Source organism: Trichosurus vulpecula, chromosome 2, assembly GCF_011100635.1.
Source record: "Trichosurus vulpecula isolate mTriVul1 chromosome 2, mTriVul1.pri, whole genome shotgun sequence".
NCBI classification, from domain to species: domain Eukaryota; kingdom Metazoa; phylum Chordata; class Mammalia; order Diprotodontia; family Phalangeridae; genus Trichosurus; species Trichosurus vulpecula.
The window spans coordinates 100,128,074-100,142,605 of record NC_050574.1 but is presented as its reverse complement, the minus strand read 5'-3'; the positions used below and the strand labels follow the sequence as shown (position 1 = coordinate 100,142,605).

General features: G+C 36.7%; 1 protein-coding gene across 1 annotated transcript in view; it reads left to right on the top strand.

Moving 5' to 3' along the window:
- The window catches only part of RB1 (RB transcriptional corepressor 1), a 181,577-nt gene that overhangs the window by 113,433 nt on the left and 53,612 nt on the right, over positions 1 to 14,532 (top strand). The gene's annotated exons all lie outside the window — the stretch shown is intronic.

Below are 14,532 nucleotides of genomic sequence, written 5' to 3'. Positions count from 1 at the left end.
GCTTGCAGTTTCTTTAATCTGATAACGCGTCTGCTAGGAATATACCTTGGAGGCTTGCAAATGGTTCCAGGCTCCCTTTAGAAGACAGTTCTTTTAAATTTTTACTCTCGGATATGCCTTCTAGAAGGGTGCTAGCAATGTATCCTTTGCATCTTTTTTTTCCCTTTCGGATAATATTTTAAATTTTGAAGTAATTGCTAAATAGTGAAAAACCAGTTTCTCACAACCTCAGCACAAATTTGAGAAGTTAAGTTTAAATCCTGTAGCAGTTTTCATTAACTATATATTTTCATGTTTTCAGATTGAAATTATCCATGAACCACTTCATTTTTCTTCAAATATATTTTACTAGTTCATAGCAAGGCATAGGATTTTTAATTTGCTCAATGACTGTAAACATAAAAAGTGAAAATTTAAGTTTCAGGCGTAAATAAAATTTGAGTTAGAAATTATTTGTAGTTAATGTCTTCTTTGATTATTTTTCTTAATGTAGATAAAATTAACTGACTTTAGCAATTGTTGAGATAGAGGTAATTCCATATACTCTTTCAATCAGTTTAATGCTGTGAAAGAATATTCTTATATAGCCTCTTATCACATTTAAAATAAGGTTAATATTTAGTTGTGCAATGTTACGTAGGTTTCTTAATATACTTTCATCAAATAGAACTAAATGTCTGTTGGTAATGGAATTTGTGTTTGTTAAATCATCAGTTCATAATTTCCTTCCTGCTCCCTATTTTTCAACTTGTAAGTTATGTTTCTTATGAACTCCTATTTGAGAATATAGAATTTTGAAATAATTTGTGAATGATTTCAGGATATCTTTATAGTTGAAATAACTCCATATAAAGTCTAGAGAACAGATTCAGAAAAAAGAAGATTTGGTAGAATGCCTTATCTTGAGATGGAATTTCCGTAGATATTAATATTTTTCAAATTTCTTCTCTCAAATAGTACATTTTTTTTTCTTATTTGGAATTGACATTTTTCATTTGCAACTTGGCAGAGTTTTGATTGGGGAAGAAAGGCCTCAATTTTTGGTGGGTTTCAGAGGGAATCTAGGAAGATTAAGATCTAATTCTTGTTATGCAAATTAATTAATCAGTTAAAACAATTGTTTTTTTGGAGCTCCATTTATTCTTGGACCATTAATAGTCACTCTTTTTGCCATATGGCTGAGGTATTATTTAAAATGGCATCTTTTGGCCTTTGTTCACTAAAATATCCTATCCCTGCAGCAATCATTTATCTCATACCTACAGAATGCTAGATATTGGGGTTACTAAGACAAAAGAGCAGCACTCAGGGAGTTTACAGTGGGGATAGGAAGGAGGGTTAACTGCAAAAGTAATTGGGGGGAGGTAGAGAGGAACAGGACTTGTCTCCTTTGGAAGGTAGCACTTGAGCCTAGCCTTGAAGAAAGCTAAAAATGCAAGCCTAGAGTGAGGAGGAAGTGCATTCCAGGCATGGGGTTTGAATGACATGTGCAGTGGCATGGAGATGTGAGATGAACTCTCTGGGGAACCATAGGTAGGACATTTTGGCTGGAATGTAGAGTATTTGAAGGGAGGGAAAGGTGTGTGGGATAAACCTAGAGATATAGATTGAGTGCAGAATGACTTTAAATTTCAAACAGAGAAGTTTGTATCTTTCCTAAAAGCATAGTGGAAGACTAATTGAAAATATTAGCTGCTAGCACTTTGAAGTTGCATTATGGGTTAGATTGTACAAGTAAACAATAGATGGTCTAAATATCAATGCAAGACTTTGCTAGGGATATAAAAATAAAACACACAAAAAATCCTTGCCTTCAAGGAGTTTATATTCTACTGGAGAGATACAACACAGACAAAAATATAAAATAATATGAAAAGGTGGAAAACACTGTCAACTATTGCTATCATCAAGGTTTCTCACAGGAATGACATCTGATTTAAGCCTTGAAGAAAGCTAAGGGTTCTGAGAGGCAGAAGTCAGGAGAAAATACATTCCAGAAATGTGGGCTGGTACGAAGTCATGGAGACAAGATGGAAGGCTCAGTTCTTTAAGCAGCAAGCAGACCATTTTGGCTGGAATATAATTTTTTTTTAAGGATAGTGATGTGAATTCAATTAGGAAAAATATGTTGGAATAAGGCTGTGATACAGTCAGTAAGAGAAATCTTCAGAGGCATTGAAGATTCAAAGTGTCTGCCTTGTATATGTCAAAATTATATACCATGTCTTTTAAATATGTGTGTGCATATATGTATATATGTGTGTTTGTATAAGATTTCTTAAAAGATGTTTATAACAATGAGGATTTCAATTTCTTTCATTATTGATCTGTATTATCTCTTATGATAGCCAAGTTACATTAGTGTCATATAAAACTAGAAGTCATTTCAGAGCCTCATGAAATGCTGTCTGGCTATGGATCTCTTTCACCTTGTATTTGTGCAGTTGATTTTTGAACCTAAGTGCATGACTGTATTATGATCTTGATTAAATATCGTGCCAATTTAAAAAATCTTATACTACCCTAAAAATCTGTCTTATTCAGTGGAGATTAAATGATAATTTTTGAGATAATGAGTTGAGTTGTTTTGAGTATTGGAATAAAAGCTATCAGTCAATCAATAAACATTAAGTGCCAACTATGTGCCATCATAAGGGTATCTAGGTGGTGCAGGGGACAGAGTGCGGGGCCTATAGTCAGAAAGACTCCTCTTCCTGAGTTCAAATCTGGCTTCAGATACTAGCTGTGTGACCCTGGGCAAGTTGTTTAATCCTATTTCCCTCAGTTGTAAAATAATCTGGAGAAGGACATGGCAAACCACTCCAGTATCTTTGCCAAGAAAACCCCAAATGGGGTCATGAAGAGTTGAACATGTCTGAAAAACGACTAAACAGCAATAGCATGTGTCAGGCACTGTGCTAAGCTCTGGGGATAGAAAAAGAGGCAAAAGATAGTTCCTGCCCTCAAGGAGCGTACAGTCTAATGGGGGAGACAACATATAAATAGATACGTACAAAGCAAGCTATATTTAGGATAAACAGGAGATACTTTAAAAAGGGAAGGCACTGAAATTGAGAAGGTTCGAGGAAGGCTTCCTTGTAGAAGGTGGGATTTTGGTTGGGACCTAAAGGAAACCAGGGAGATCAGTCATTGGGAGTCAAGGAGGATGAGCATTCCAGGCGTGGAGGATACTAGAGCCAAGAGATGGAGTATCTTGTTCATGGGGCAACCAGGAGGCCAGTGTCACTGCATCAAAGAGTAAGTGCATGGTAGGGAGGAAAGTGTAAGAAGACTAGAAAGGTAGGATGGGGCTGTGTTATGAAGGGCTTTGAATATCAAATAGAACATTTTATATTTGTTCCTGGAGACAATAGGGAGCCACTGGAATATGTTTATTGGGGGTGGCATGATCGTACCTGCACTTCAGGAAAATTACTTTGGTGGCTAAATGGAAGATATGCTGGAGTATGGAGAGACTTGAGGCAGGTAGACCCACTAGCAGGTTACTGCAATAATCTAGGTAGGAGGTGATGAGGGCCTACACTAATGGTGGCAGTGTCAGAGGAGATAAGGGGATATATTTGAGAGATGTTGTAAAGGTGAAATCTACAGGCTTTGGCAACTGTTTGGATATAGGAGGTGAGAGATAGTGAGGAGTTGTGGATAACTTGTAGGTCCAACCTTAGGTTATCTTAAGGTCACATTAAAATAAAATAATTATTCGAGGGCTGCATTCAGAATAAAAACATAGTACACTAATGGAAAGTGAGGTAACGTGTCATCAATACGACAGGCGAAAGAGCAAAGCATGAAAGCAAACACAAAACAACAAAGTGACAACACAACAGTATAAAGGTAGGTGCATACTGACTAGTCTGCATTGTGCAGACTGAAAGCATCCCACAGATCAATTGAAAATTCCGTGTGATATGTTCTGTCCATAATACTGCTTAAAAACACCAAAGAAAATTAACATCAACGAGATTATTTATTAGTGATGGAATTAAAAAATCTAATACACATTCCATGCAAATTATTATTTTATTTTTTCGGTCATGAAAATTAAAACTCATAGGCAGACCACATAAAATCACACTGTGGGCCGCATGTGGCCCATGGGCCATATTTTGGACAGCCCTGTTGTAGATTATAAGCCTGAGGAACTGAGATGATGGTATTGCCTTCTATAGTAATAGGAAAGGTAGGTGGGAAGGGATTAGGGGGAAAGATAATGTATTTAGTTTTGGATTTACTGAGTTTTAAGATGTCTACCTGACATCCAGTTCTAGTTGTCTGAAAGTCAGTTGGAGATAGGAGATTGGAAATCAGCAGAAAGTTTAGGGCAAGATAGGTAGATTTAAGCATCATCAGTAGAGAGATGGTAATTAAATCCAAGGTCAACAAGTGAAGTAGTATAGAGGGAGAAGGGAAAAGGGCCCAGGACAGAATCCTGAAGGACACCTATGGTTTGAGGGGAAGATCTGGAGGAGAATCCAGCAAAAGAGACAGAGCAGTCAGATAGATAGGAAGAGAACCAGGAGAGAATGGCATCCCAAAAACCTAGAGAGAAAGAAGAGAGAGTTATCAACAGTTTCAAAGGGTACAGAGAGATCAAGTAGAATGAGAATTAAGAAAAGGCCATTGGATTTGACAACTAAGAGATTATTAGTAACTTTGGAGAGAGCAGTTTCAGTGGAATGATAAATTTGGAAGCCAGATTGTAAGGATTAAGAAGAGAGAAAAGTAGAAGCATTCAGTATAGATAGCTTTATTGTGTTTTGGTGGAATTATCACTTAGAAAGTGACTGAATGAACTTATTTAATTATTACCTGTCTGTATGTCATTTTAAATCATTTTACAGATTCTTAAGCATTTCAGTCAGTCAGCCAGCATTTATTAAGAGCCTACTATGTTGCAGGCACAATGCTATGTGCTAGGGATACAAAGAAAGGCAGAAAACAAAAATAAACCATGCTCTCAAGAAGCTCACAGCCTAATGTAGGAGACCATATGCAAACAACTATGTACAAACAAGATGTATACAAAATAAATTGAAGGGTAATCTCAGAGCGAAGGCAGTAAGATTAAAGACTAGAAGAGACTTTCTTGCAGAAGGTGGGACTTTAGCTAAGACTTGAAGAAAGTCAAGAAGCAGGGATGAAGAGGAAGAGCATTCCAGGCAGCCAGTGAAAATACTTGATGTTTTTCAGAAATGAGTAATTGAGAGGATGTGGTGCTGTGGAAAAGGAACTGGCTTTGGAGTAAGAAGATCTGGGTTATCTATGTGACCTTTGACAAGTTATTTTAACTTTCAGGGTCTCTCTTTTTGCATCTGTAAAAATGAGATAGTTTAACTAGGCTATTCCCTAATTTCCTTCTAAAACTAAATGCTTGTTATTATGTCAGTATGTTCTCTCCATATGCTTTATCTGTATAATGCTCTTGATATTTAATAAATTCCATAGTATTTGGAGTATATGATTAGCTTGTGAAATTTTTATATCCTCCTCCACACACACACCTGTGACTTCTTTGACATAGAGAGCCACCCCCCCCCACCAGCTCCCTCTACCGATGCATATCAGCATCCACTTTTCGTAGCTTATAGCCTTCGAGAGTTGCCTGAGTCACTGACTTGCCCACATCACATAGAATTTTGTCAGTGGCAAGATTTGAATCCATGTCTTTCTGACTGCTTAGCCAGCTATCTATTCACAATTCCACAATGCCTCCTATAAAAATTTCCTTTTAAAGCAGTTTCACAGAATGAACTATTCAATACTATACACTACAATTCTCCAGTAATATCCCATTTGAATACTTCATTCAGATGTAGCAATGGCAGTTTAATACAAATCCTAAAAAATTCTTACCAAGGTGAAAAGGCTATAGGTATGGGCCTGATAACAGAAAACCAAGGACTAACTTAGCTATGTTAGCAAAACTGGTCACCAGAAGATTGACCACCATGTGATTTTTTTTTTTTTGCCATAGCAACTCATTAAAATCATCATTTAAAGTGGTTGTAGTCTGCATTAGTGAAAGTAGTACCTCCGTTGATGTAATCATGGTTCTTTTGTAACACTGATATATATATATCTAACGTTGAGGAACTATTGCTGTTCACACAAAGGTTAGAATGCTGTCCTCTGTCTTTTCTCTGTTAAGGGGCCCCTCTGCTTTGCACCTAGGCGTACAATCTGACTAGTTTTAGTTGGGGTGCGTGGTGGTGGTGGCATGGCAACAGGGAACCTGGACTCTACTGAGATTGGAACTAAGCTCACTTTTCTCACGTTGTTCAGGTCATTAACACTTGCCTCCCCTTCCCCACCACCCACCCCAATCCTGAAGCCTTGTATAAAAATATACTTGTATCTTAGGTTATAGTTCATATTTAGGGTTTTCCCATTAATTAGAACAGTGTGAATGTATAATTTGAATCAAGTATAGTACAGGTATATATTTCCTATACATGAAAAGACTCCTAAACAGAGAACACTCACAAGTACATAATGTACAAAAATAAACTTAGAACAGGATTCACTAACTTAAAATAGTTGTTTCAATTTTCTGATAGGTTGACAGTTAAAATCTCATCAGAATATAAAAGCAGTTTATAGGATTGTTGGTATTTTATCTTTCACCTGAACTCTGCACTGTCCAAACAGTCTGTCCTTTTGTTGATGGCCAATCTCTCCAATACAGAAGTTTCTCATACCGCCAAGTAACTAACTCCTTATTGAATCTCAGGACCTCTCAAACTCATATAGTCACCTACAAGTTGATCTTGGGATAGATATCCATTCACCCAATATTAGGGAAAAGAAAAACAATACAAAGCAGAAAGATACTCAAGAGTCTGTGTGTGCAAGATTGCCAAGTCTGGATGTGTGCTTTAGATGCCATCTGTTTATAACCTTATGGAGGCTGGGGTGGGAGAATAAGACAAGCCTCCCTCCCCTCCCCCTACCGTTTGGGAAGTAGCTTGCAACTATTGTGATATGACTCACAGCTGGAAAGGAAGAAAATTGAGGATGGGATTGCCTCGTTTTAAATATCCAGGAAGTTATCACTTCTTTTGGCCAATCATCTCAAAAGAGGCAGATAGTTGGCACAGTGGATAGAGCTCCAGGCCTGGAGTCAGAAAGACTCATCTTCCCGAGTTCAAATCTGGCCCCAGACACTCACTAGCTGTGTAACCCTGGGCAAGTCACTTAACCCTGTTGGCCTCATTTCCTCGTCTGTAACATGTACTAGAGAAGAAAAATGGCAAACCACTCTAGTATCTTTGCTAAGAAAACCCCAAATGGGGTCATGAAGAGTTGGACTTGACCAAACAGCAGTCATCTCAAAGTATAAGCCCTTTAACCTTGAGTTAGATATGACTAGAAATAGATCCCAAGGCTTCCATAGGCATAGGAAGGGCATTTCTAGGCATATCCCATGAAATGGCCCTCATTATACTAAAATAACTGTTAAGTTGGTATATAGACTTAGAAATACGTAAAATAAAATAAAGCCTCCTTATCTTATGATGTAATCCTCATGGATTATTTCTATTTTTAATTTATAATAGTTTTTACTTAATACAGGGTGTTCCTAAAGTTTGGACACATAGGCAAAAATGCATATTTTCAAGAAATGAAATGAATGAAATTTTCAACAACATTTTATTTAATTGGAATATTAACAAATAACATCTTCAATTCATTTGTGATGCAAAAGTTGATGCACTTTGCAAGATTCACGCGAACTCGATTCAGTAACTCCACATTGCTGTCAATTGCCTATATGTCCACAGTTTAGGAGCACCCTGTAGAAAAGGAAAAGGGATGAAGACCTATATTCCCTTGAACATTATTTCTTTGAATCTTATTAGGATACATTTCATCTCAGTTTAAAAGAAATAACAATAAAACCTTTTGAGCCTAAGAAATGAACTTTTCTAATTGGTGTAGATTAAATCAGTTTATTTCATTTAAAAAAAATTTGTATCATGAGAAGAAAAAAGATTCATTGCTTCTTAAACTTTCTTGGCCTGTTCCGTTTGCTAATAAGCATAGACTATTTCTTGGTATCATCTGAAAATGATTGGGCTCCCTTTATTGGTGACACAGCCCTTTACTAGGCTTCACAGAGCATGAGTCATTTACCAAAGTTCAAAGAAGGCATAAATTAAACTGTATTTACTTTCATTGGGGCAGAGAGTTAAGGAGGTATGACTTGGAGAATTAGTGCTGACTATTGTAAAGTGAAGTGGGTGGGAGAGATTGTAAAGAAAGGTTAGGCAAAGTGGTCAAAAACAAAAAGATGTGGATGGGGATTTTAATGTAGGTAAAAGATTTAGTACTTCAAATAACATTTGTACTTTATTTGTGCAATTTAAATCAATCATACTCCTAATTCTGGCATTTTAAGTTGTCTATAATGTTTGCTATCCAACCTTATATCCTATTATTGAAACATAGCTTGTAACTTGGATACTATCTCTAAGTCTCTATATTCAAAGCATCTTGTATATTCTCATGGCAGTAAACTGAATCTATCATTTCACATTTCCCCAAAATTAATTTCCCATCTTGTCATTGCTGTTGATTAATCATACTTAGCCCTGCTTCTTTTAATAAAATGACTTCTGGTTCCATACTGTATGTCAAAATGTATTTACCAATAGGTTCCACTTGGGGGAAAAGATAAGAGAGTAACATGGGAAAAGAGTTATGATATAACTGCACAGGGTTACTTTACCTTTCTGAAAATGAATTTCTTGGTAACTGCTCTTCTGTATGTTTCTTCTACTGCTTTTCTGTGTATATTAAAAATTCATTGTATTCTTATCAGCTTTTAGTTCAAAGCTAGTATAGAGTAGACTACAGTCAATTTAATTAAATATTAAATACATACCTTTTGATGTAGTAGATGGCATCTTGAAAATGGTAGCTCTAAATGATCCAAAATTACTAATGTTTGGTAAGCTTTAACCTTGGCCTGTCGTTTATATTTCTAATGTAAAGGCTATCTTCTGACAATAATTATTGAGCACCAACTAAACAAACATATTGAGCATATTTTCCAGGTACTATGCTAGATCCCAGAAATATGAAGACCAAGCAAATACCTAACTCTTAAGGAGTTTTACATTTTTAGAGTGTGGAAGGGAAAAATTGTGTCAGGGGATACACATATAAATAAATACAAAATAATTTGAGGAGGCATTCTTATAAGAGAAAATAAAAATCCTTCACTTAAAGATATTTCTTCTAAGAAAGATGAGTTAGACATGGACAGAAAAAGGTAGGCATTTATTAGTATCAATCAACAGAAACTCAGACTCCTAGACCATATCCTAATTTTCTCAATCTTTTGAAGCATCCTGATTTCTTAGTCATAAGGAGAAAAAGCAAATTTAGGAAAGGCAGAGCTTTAAATGTGAAGTGTATTGTTGTGTAGGATGCCTGCCATCTACTTCTTTTGGAAGTAGCACAAAGGTTAGTTACTTGTCTTAAAAGTCAGAACATCTGGATTCAAGTTCTGGTTCCACCAGATGTTTGGCATGATGCTGGGCAAGGCATTTCACTCCTTTAGGTCTCTGTTTCTTCATCTTTAGACTGAGAAAATGGAACTAGATGGTCTCTAGGGCCCCATTCAGCTACAGTATTTTGTAATTTTGTGTCTAACTTCTGTCTGGGAAGGTTAAGAAAGATGACATGGAAGAGGTGACACTGCAGCTGGAACTTGAAGGAGGAGGATATCAATAGGCATAGATGATATATGGGGTATGAGTTAGTAATAGTCTGTTTCAGGCATGGAAGATGGCATTTACAAAGGCACAGAGGCAGGAGAATGCAGAATAAGCTCTAAGAACATCATATAATAAAATTTATTTTGATTATAGAGTCCACAAATGGTGTACTATGAAATAAGAATGGAAAGGTAAATATAGGAGCTAGATTGCAAAAGGCCTCAAGTAGCAGCCTAAGGACTTTTTGTTTTATCTCCTAGGTAGGAGGAAGCCATTAAAAACTTTTTAAGCAGGAGAGTAACTATGCATCAGAACACTAACTTTGGCAGTATTTCAGAGAATAGATTGGAGGGGGGCAGCAATGGGGAGACCAGTTAGGAAGCTTTCATAACAGGTCAGGTGAAGGGTGATAAGGGCTAGAACAAGGGTGGCAGCAATTGGATAAATCAGAAAGTTTACAATGGAAGCAAAATAGACAGGAAATACAAATGATTGACTAAGGGAGGAGAGAAGGAAGATTTTGAACTTGAGTTACTGGGATAATAGTGCTGAAACAGGGAAGATGGGAGGAAAAGCAGGTTTTGAAGGAATCTGATGAGTTCAGTTTTGGACAAGGTGAGTTTGAAATGCTAGTGGGATACTTCAATGTCCAGGAAGCTATTGAGATTACAGGACTAGATCTCAGGGCAGAGATTGGCGATGGATGTAGATGTGGGAATCATCTACAGAAAATTGATGATAGTGAAGCTAGGGAGATTGTGAAGGGTGAGGTCAGCAAGACAGAAATATGAATATATCCAGTTGATATCCACAGAACCTGATTTTGCAAATAGAAACAGGGAAGGGATCCCACAAGGTTATCCACTTTGCTGTGTCAAGTTGCAGAAAGTATCAGGGTAGTTAGATGACTCAGATTTTGGAGGTGGCAGAGTACAATAGAAAGAGTAGGCAAGAATTGTAGTCAGAGGATAGAAGTTTGAATCTTAGCTCAACTAGTTACTAACTTAGCCTCCCTAGGTTTCATTTTCTTCATCTGTAAAACGGAGTTGGAATAGATGGCCTGAGCCCTCTTTCAACTCTTAAGTCTTTGATCTGTAACCTATATATAGACAACCACCACGGAAGCAAACTTCATTTTTTCACAGTGGTGTATTCTATTTTGACTAATGTAATGAAACAATATTTTAAAAAAAATAATCTGTTAAAAAGAGTTGTATTTTGTACAGGTAGACCTTGCTTTGTGCAACAGATGTGTCCTGAGTATGTTTCACTGTCTAACTATTCTGCTTATACAAATTCTACTCAAAAGCCTAGCACAAGTTTGAGTTTCTGGGGAAAATCTTTCCCATCTTTTCAGACCATAGTGATCTATCCCACATCTAAATTCTCATCTGTATTAGCTGATTTGGGAACTTAATCCTATACTGTGTTGTTTTGTCTTTTAACCATTTCGCATATCTTAATTCCCATGTGATTATAAACACTTTTCAAGGCACAGACAGAAATTTTTCCTTTTTTTTTTTTTGAGGGAATGGGGATTAACATAATGTTTTACCTATAGATGCACAATAAATTGAATTTCCAGAAAGTAAGATATAAACTAATCTTCAGACTTTATAGTTCAGTAGATAAGAAAAGACATATGAACAAATATAATACACAATGTAGCACATGCTTGAAAGAGATAAAAATGTCAGATGTAGACTAGTAGTTTTTTTCTTTGATAATGCAGCTTTGTTTTATACTAGAGAGCTTAAGAGCTATACTTCTGGGTTACCATTTTTTTTTGTCCACAAAATAGAGTTCAAATGGCCCACCTTTATTATTTGGTTGTGGCTATCTTTTTGTTTCCTACATTTTGCAAGTATAACAACATACACTTAGAAAATGCAAACTTGATAGTTGGGTTTGAAACCTTAGAGATAAAGTTCAACATCTTGTCTAGGTAATTAAAAAAAAAAGAACTATTTTAGAGAGAGGGCCAAACCAATGGTGTAGCTAGTCCTAGTTCTGCACTAACTCTGTGATTTTGGAGAAACTTATTTAACCCAATCCAAATAAACTCAGCTGTAAAATTACAGAGGTGCACTATATAGGCTTTACAATCCATGCCAATTGTAGAAGAGATTATTTTTTAAAATTACAATCAAATATTGAAATATAATGAGGAATAAAAATTTTTTTTACTTGAAACCTCATTTTTCTTTTTTTTTTAAACCTCATATTTCTTGCATGTGCAGAGTAGCTGGCCCTGGTGCTATAGAATGTTAAAGGCCCCTTCATCTCAGCCTGTGTCTCCTATATTGTTGCAGAGAAATGAAACCTCTACCCTATCAGCAGGAGCCACTTCACACCACAACATTCTCATTAGAACCTCAGGGCCATTTTAATCAACAAGCTTCTCTCTACATGGTTCTTCTCCAGTGCTGGGACTGACAAATACCTACTTATTGTTCCCTAATCCCTGTAATTCAGAGGCACTGTATGTTCTCTCATTCATATCCTTTCATGAGTCCCTATTTTCTTCTGCATCTCACTTCCACTATACCCTCTGGAATCCCTCAGCCATTGCTATCTTTTCCTCTCATGTTTCTTTCTGGTTTCTGGCACTCATAGAAACTCAGGGCTCCTCAAAATACCTTTCTAATAGTAATCAGTCTTCTCTGCCCCATGGCTTACTGGACCAGGAAGGAAGAAAAGAAGGAAACAAACATTGATTAAGCACCTCCTTTGTGCTAAGCATTTTATAAATATTATCTTATTTGATCTTCACAGTAGCCCTGAGAGATAGGTGCTATTATTATCCCTGTTTTTAGTAGAGGAAACTGAGGCAGACAGATGTTAATCGACTTTCCCAAGATCATACAACTAATAAGAGTCTGAGGCTGGATTTGGTATTAGGTTTTCCTGACTCCAGGTGCAGCTCTCTAGATGCTTTCAGGAAAAAGTCAGAATACTTCTTGTTTCACATGGCCACTTCCAGACCCTCCTTCTATTACCATCATTTAGCAATCTTTTCTCTGTAGAGTTTACTATGTCTGCATACAACTCTCTGCCTGGATCCTTGTTGCTGTTGTTTGCTGACCTTTTTTCTCTCTTTTTTCTTCAGTCATTTCAGTCATTGATTTATACTCTTCTTCTCTACCCCCTGCCATTATCCTAAGTCTTTTCATTACATCATGTTTAGGTCCCTTCAGGTACTCTGATATCTCAATTTTTTAGTTATTTCAACTCAAATGACTTCTGTCTCCATCTTGTCTCCATCTTAGCTAAGGGTGGTCATACCTTAGACCTCACCACACCAAAACTAGTTTTTTGTCTATGATCTTAAACTCTAAAATTCTTTTTTGATTACAGTCTCCTAGCCTTTAACCTTTCCACTACCTCATTCCTTTTAATATACCCCTGGTCCTCACTTCATTTTGTAGTTCCTCTATCCCTTCCTGTTTTTTAAAAAACATCATCACTTTTGGTTCTGACCCATACTTTTCAAACTTTACTCCAAGATTGAAGCATCCCAATGTTCTTTTTAAATAAGGCTTATGTTGCTTAATATTAGGCATTAAGTTAATAAATTTAGAGGATTTAACTTCTGTCAAAGTTTGTTTAATTGGAAGGGGTCTATCACTGCAAAAATTTTGAGAATTGCTATTCTGGCCTCATCTTGGTTAGTAAACATTTATTAAGCACGTACTATGTGCCAGGCATTGTGCAAGCACTGGAGATTTAAAGAAAGGCAAAAGACAGCTCTTAAGGAGCTCATAATCTGGTAAGGGAAACAAAATGTGAACAAAATGTATAAACAAACTATATACATGATAAATTGGACATAATTGATAGAGGGAAGTCACTAGCATTGAGGGGAATGAGTAAAGGTTTCTCATAGAAGAAAGAATTTTTCAAGCTAGTACTTGAAGGAAACTTGAAAGTTGAAGGTATTTAAAGATTGACAAGAGGCAGAGATGAGGAAGTAGAGTATCCAAGGAATGGGGAACAGACAGTGAAAATGTCCAAAATCTGGAGAAGGAATGTATGTAGAAGAGATAGCAAGGAGGCAAGTGTCACAAGATCACAGAAAACATCACTGGAAATAAGGTGTAAGAAGACTGGAAAGGTATGAGGAGCCTAGGTTGTGAAGGGCTTTGACAGCCAAACAGAAGATTTATATTTGATCCTGGAGATTATAGGGAGCCATTGGAGTTTATTGAATTGAGGCTTGGGATGTGTGTGACATAGATCTGTGCTTTAGGAATCTTTAGGAAGAGTAATTTGCCAGCTGAGTGGGGGATGGACTGGAGTGGGGAGAAACTTGACTCAAGAACATCAACCAGAAATCTATTGCAATAGTTCAGGCAGGAGGTGATAAGGAATTGCATGACAGGCATGGTAACATCAGAGGAGAGAAGGATACATACAGGAGAAATGTTAAGGTAAAGTTGACAGGATTTGTCAACAGATTAGCTATGAGAGGTAAAAGAGGGTGATGAGTCAGGATAACACTTAGGTTGTGAGCTAGGATTGCGAGGGGAATGGAGGTGCCTGTGGAAATAATAGGAAAGTTCAGAAGAGGAAAGAGATTGAGGGAGAAGAGATTGCATTCAGTTTTGGACATGTTAAGTTTAAAATTTCTCTAATGGTTAGTTCTAGATATCCAAGAAGAATCAGAAGGAAAAAAAAAAAAACAGAACTAAGAGTCAGAAAATCTAGTTTTGGTCCCACCACTAATTAGCTTTGTAACATTGGGCAAGTCTTTTCACTTTTCTGGGCTTCATTTTCCTTATCTTTAAGA